This window comes from Solanum lycopersicum, chromosome 10, assembly GCF_036512215.1.
Source record: "Solanum lycopersicum chromosome 10, SLM_r2.1".
Classification (NCBI taxonomy): domain Eukaryota; kingdom Viridiplantae; phylum Streptophyta; class Magnoliopsida; order Solanales; family Solanaceae; genus Solanum; species Solanum lycopersicum.
In genome coordinates, this window is record NC_090809.1 from 11752604 (window position 1) to 11759412 (window position 6809).

Below are 6809 nucleotides of genomic sequence, written 5' to 3' on the forward strand. Positions count from 1 at the left end.
AAATACATAATATGAACAACGCAAAATATAAACAATGATATTTAAAACAAATCAAAAGAAATTATAATGAATAATCGAAATTACCTTAATCAAATTCAAAATTTGATGAAATAATGAATACCTGATTGTTTATCGACCAAGAAATTCCTTGAATTAATGCATAGATTTTTTAAAGAATCAAATTTAAAATAACTTTTATTTGAAGAATGAAGAGAATCTCGGAACTTGGAAGGTGAAATATTTGAGAATAACGTTAAAATGGGAGAAACGTGAAAGATTAGGGGAGAATACTGTAGTTGTTTTTTATTTTAAATTTTATATTGGTTTGAGTTTGTGTCACGACCCAAAACGGGTCATGAGTGGCACCCACACTTACCCTCCTATGTGAGCGAACCAACCAATCTAAACACCAACGTTTCAAACATAATAAACAGAATAAAATGCGGAAGACTTAAAACTCATTAACGAAATCAATAAATAACTTCTAAAATTTATCAACTACTATTCCCAAAATCTGGAAGTCATCATCACAAGAACATCTATCCTCAAATTACTATATCTAAGAGTATCTAGGAAGCTAGAATAAGAAAACAGATGGTCCATGTCCGAACTTCAAGACATCAAGACGTCAAAGAAAGAATCCAGTCCGAGCTAGGAACAATAGCTCACCCTGAAATTTGATGTGGTGAAGACTTGCTAGAGTTGCGATTGAGTTGAAGACGACGGTACATTTACTGCACTCCACAAATAACAAAGAGAAAACATACAAGTAGGAGTCAGTACAAAACACAAGTACTGAGTAGATATCATCGGCCAACTCAAAATAGAGAGCAATATATATCAGATAATATCATAGAATCAACTACAATACTCAACAGGTAGCAGCAAATAGTACAAAAATCATTGATAATAACGCCAAGCACACCCATGAGGACTCAAGCCTCCATACCATACTCATTTGGGGAAATAGGTTCATTAATTTGAGTATATTAACATAATTCAAGATTCATTCTCTTTACTATCCTGGTGTCGGAACGTGACACTCCGATCCTCCTCATACTATCCTGGTGTCGGAACGTGACACCCGATCCATTAATACTATCCTGGTGTCGGAACGTGACACCCGATCCATTAATACTATCCTGGTGCCGGAACGTGACACCCGATCCATTAATACTATCCTGGTGCCGGAACGTGACACCCGATCAATTAATATTATCCTGGTGCCGGAACGTGACACCCGATCCATTAATACTATCCTGGTGCCAGAACGTGACACTCCAATCGTCCTCATACTATCCTGGTGTCGGAACGTGACAGCTGATCCATTAATACTATCCTGGTGTCGGAATGTGACAGCCGATCCACTAACCTCATTCTTTTAGTTCATCAAGCCTTCTTTTATACCAAGGCATCATCATTAACAAAGAGGTTTTAAGATTTAAGATTCAACAGCCTCATCATACTTATTTTATCACAATCATATATAATCACATCATACAAGCACACAATTAAGCATATTGAAGACTTCACAATACTACCCAATACATATCATTCGCTATTAAGAGTTTACTATGAAATAGCATAAACCATAACCTACCTCCACCGAAGATTGAAGTCAAGTAACTATTTCTCCAATGCTTTTGCTTTCCTTATTGCCTCCGAACCCTTCCAATCTATCAAGTATATATATACATAAGGTGTAAGTTAACAAGACCATGAACACTCCAATTATTCTGTGTCTAGCCTATACTCATCAATTCACCTAATTCTATAATCAATTTCCTAAAGTTTAAACTTAAGGGTAAGTTCTATTTCCTCTCATTAACATAACTTTAATGTAATTCATATAATATACTATACCTTATATTTAATTATCGATCTTAATATATCAAAATATAATTTATAATATAATAACAGCATTGCAATTTTTAAAAGTTAAAGCCACTGGTTAAGGAACCAGTGGCAACGAACACTTCACAATATACCCACCCATATTAACATTCGAAGCCACTGGTCACGAGACCAATGGCAGATAAACTAACAATAATCTAATTCAATTCCTATACAGAAACTACTGTACTATTTCACATTGATTTCCACGGTAATTCGACTTATTAGAATTTAATGAATATCATCCCTCTTCAATTAAAAAAAATATTAATATTGCATGACAAAATACCCAGGTAATATTTGAACAACCAATAAGCCAATCATTGGCCATTAAACATTGTTCCTCTCCATTTTAGTTAAACATTAGCACTAAATTATTTAAAACTAAAAAAAAAAGAACCCGCAGCAGCTTGTTTCAATTGTTGCTATGCCTACACTATATGTTCCCTATATAATAATAATAGTAATATTTAATGACATCCTTCCAAAATTCCAATTCTGTGATCTTTTCCACTACTAACAAAGCAAAACAATCCCATATTTACTACAACTATGTGCAATCTAATTTCGCCCAATCAACATATAATTATAATAGTATTAATTTCCTTATCAACACTATTCATAAAATTTGAAGAGAGACATATGTGTCCTTTACCTGCACAATCATCTCGTTTCTTTCAATTTTGTCGTCTTCTGTTATCCCCATCTTCTCTCTTTTTCTTTTATTCTACCGAATATTTATTAACCTAATTGTTATATAAGACCAACTATAAAGTGGCAAAACTAACCCACTATTAATTTTATTATTATTTTCTTTAACCACCAACTAAATAATTATTAAAACTGTCCCACTAATTTCCTAATTATAATTACAGATAGTCCAAAACACCAATTTAGAATCTAACAAAAAATATTTTATGAAACACAAGACTTTAACTCTAAAAACGACCAAAAGGGTCGTTACAATAGATACCAATTTACCCATCGTTCGTCCTCGAACGATCAAAGGAAGGCAAGGCAAGAAAGAGTAGTTGTCTCAAGAGTTCATTCGAAATAGTAGTACCCTTGGTCTTATACCAAAAGTGTTAAACCAGTCAATTGAAGATCTACACCTCCTCACAACAATACCTTAAATGGGTCCATCTCACTACTCGAGGAATAATTATTGATGTATGTAAACTCAACTAACAACAAAACTATTTCAAATAATGGACTTTTCAACTGATCTATTCTCCAACTAGACCTTGACACAACCATCTGAACAAATATTATCTTACATAACCACGATAAAATTTTAAAGCAAAAGTGGCTACAACCAGAAGTGGATTTTAACCAACTACCACACACTCATAATGCACAAACCATCACAGATCTTATCAGGATTTTCTTTTCACAACACAATCTCATCACAAACTTAAGTGATGAAAATATTAGCTTTAGACATCGATTACTCATCAAGGGAGAGTCAACATATCTAACCCAGGGAAGAATAATATCAAGTAAACACCAACAAGGGATACACTTCAAAATGCAGAACCTCTAACATTACTATTAGGCAATTGTAACTCTTCATAGCAGCTCTTATATAGATTCTCATAAGCAAGTTTGTGCGTATAGAACTACTGATATACTTTAGCTATTCCAAACAACACCAATTCTATCATAACTAAAAATATCAAGTTTCCCAAGGATCCTACCCTATCAAGAGGACACAAGAGGATCTTTACATCCGATTCACCACCAGGAATCAACCCATAGATGTAAAAACAGGTGAGGACGTAGAAAATCATACTCTAAATCACACCTGAAATGAAGTAGTTGTTCACGTAAAAGTGTATATAACCAAGGTCGAATAACTTAAGATATATTATTTTATTTTATTTTTCAATAGTTTCCATATCAAACGTCTTCATTCATCTGACTCTATCTCTTTGATTTTTTAGCTATCCACAATCACCAATTTAGTCCCTATCATAATTGCACACATACTTACTTTATCGAACCTTACATCCACTGAAGTCGACATTTTTTGTACTAACAAAATATCATAACCACATCAATCATCTTCCTTGCTCCCAAACCACCATCATTATCTTCTATTTAAGCATTTCATGACAATTACGAGTTCCAAACAAGGCTACTAAGATTATTTAAAATTTGATAGTACATTTCCATCATGATAAACTATTAATTCAAACCATAAGTCAACCTCACACCACTTTCACATATCATGCTTTAGCTACCCTTCTAAACCATCATATACCTCATTCCAACACTTAGGAAGTGTCTTGGTCATTCAACTTATTATATATCCTATTAGGTCATAACCTCATTTAACCATTAAATATCTGTGTAACACATCATAATATTCTATGTAATCCCATCAATAGAGTAGTATTATTCCAACTCTAAATTCGTAATAACCATGTAGAATTATATTACACCGTATGCATCATTCTTAAGTCATCTATCCAAATTTGAGCAATCTACCCCATGAAAAATACTAAATTCTTCATGCCTCATTGTTTGCAATCCAAATCAAAACTCAATCTTTATAAAAGTCGATGATAAATTCTAGTAAGTCTATATCGAACTACCTCACATCTCACATTCATATCTAAACTCATAGGCAAAAATCCATACAACCATTAACTACAACCCAGGGGTTTATACGAGAGGTCTTATTCCTTCACTTTTCTCAAATTCTTCTCATGGTGCAAAATTCTATTCGACCCTTCAATATATCAATATTCTTGTTTCTTTAGATCACTCATCGATCTCGTCCTTTTACCAACAACCCATGACATATTACTTCACAAAATAGTAGAAAATCACAACCTTAGATACTCACAAGTCTTTATTACATATAAAATTTATTTAACCAACAAATTCTAATCATATACTTTCATCCCAATTACAAATTCTCATGAATTTTTATTTTCCATCATGCTCAGTTAACCTTTTTATCACCATGAAGTGAACCTTTTCCTCGATCTAACACCTTAAATTTAGGTATACCAATCAAATTCAAGGGACTAACCCAATTTATATGCACTTTCTTGCTAAATCTTCAATTTACTTCACCCAAGTATATCCACTAGGACTTTCTTTGCCTATAAGTTTGTCATTTTAGTATAAATCTACCTTTTGAAGCTTAAGATAAAATCGTCAGTACTCATTCAGAACCCTCAAGATACATTTCACAACCTAAATAAATTAATATTGTCCCAAAGATCCACCACTAAAATTTTCCTTTGAAATAATGCTCAACCACTGAAATTTTCCTTCAAAATAATGCTCAATCTAAGTTTCGGTAGTAATAAACTAGATGGTGTCTTACAACTTGTAACTCCTTTAGTAATTAGTATTCATACTTGACAATCGACGTACCTGTTTCCACATAACCCTAGTACTGCCACACCGTGAATGTCCGTTAGATACCTCAATAGAACACATCATACCTGTCCATATTATCGTACCCAAATAGCCCACATATTTCTACCCATTGAATAATTGCAAAACATTATCGAATATGTTCTCACTCTAGACCAAAAAATTTGTTTTACTTCTTAGATCAATTCAATAACAAAATAACACACTTCCTAACTCTAACCAAGTAAGCATCGATGACTTTCTCTAATATACCCTCACTCGAGGAAGTCATAGCAGTGTCTTTATTAACTGACACTCTACATGAGACTACCACCACATTTTGCGATCGAGAAAATATATCTATTTCTAAGGACATATTTATTTATTTATTTTTCTTTTTGTTGTTGCTATTTCAACTTCAAATACTCTAGTAGTACCCATAGTTGAAATAGAGTGAAGAAGTTCAGATACCAATTTGTATCACCCAGATACCAATTGGATCCAAGTAATAGCACGAAAAAAAGAAATAATAAAATTTTCCTAAAGTCCTATAGCCTCTCAAAGAAAAGTAAGGGCGTCCCCCTACCGTTCCTCAAGACTCTACTAGACTCGTTCTTGTGTGATGAGACCAACGAACCTAATGCTATGATACCAAGTTTGTCACGATCCAAAACGGGCCGTGAGTGGCACCCACACTTACCCTCCTATGTGAGTGAACCAACCAATCTAAACCCCAACGTTTCAAACATAATAAACAGAATAAAAAGAGGAAGACTTAAAACTCATTAACGAAATCAATAAATAACCACTAAAATTTATCAACTACTATCCCCAAGAAAATCTATCCTCAAATTACTATATCTAAGAGTATCTAGGAAGCTAGAATAAGTAAACAGATGGTGCATGTCCAAACTTCAAGACATCAAGACGTGAAAGAAAGAATCCAGTCCGAGCTAGGAACAATAGCTCACCCTGAAATCTGACGTGGTGAATACTGGCTAGAGTTGCGGTTGAGTTGAAGACGACGGTACGTTTACTGCACTCCACAAATAACAAAGAGAAAACATACAAGTAGGGGTCAGTACAAAATACAAGTACTGAGTAGATATCATCGGCCAACTTAAAATAGAGAGAAATATATATCAGATAATATCATGGAATACACTAAAATACTCAACAGGTAGCAGCAAACAGTACAAAAATCATTGATAATAATGTCAAGCACACCCATGAGGACTCAAGCCTCCATACCATACTCATTTGGGGAAATAGGTTCATTAATTTGAGTATATTAACATAATTCAAGATTCATTCTCTTTACTATCTTGGTGTCGGAACATGACACTCCGATCTTCCTCATACTATCCTGGTGTCGGAACATGACACCCGATCCATTAATACTATCCTGGTGTCGGAACGTGATACCCGATCTATTAATACTATCCTGGTGCCGGAACATGACACCCGATCCATTAATACTATCCGTGTGCCGGAACGTGACACCTGATCCATTAATACTATCCTGGTGCCGGAACGTGACACTC

General features: G+C 34.1%; 1 long non-coding RNA gene across 1 annotated transcript; it reads right to left on the minus strand.

Annotated features, from left to right (window-relative positions):
* Positions 1–562: 562 nt before the first annotated feature.
* LOC138339110 (uncharacterized) lies at positions 563–2622 on the minus strand. The gene is made up of 3 exons (XR_011212163.1): positions 2549–2622; positions 1601–1676; positions 563–734 (listed from the first exon to the last, which is right to left on the minus strand). It is a non-coding gene; the product is annotated as an uncharacterized lncRNA (long non-coding RNA).
* Between the last annotated feature and the right edge of the window lie 4187 nt (positions 2623–6809).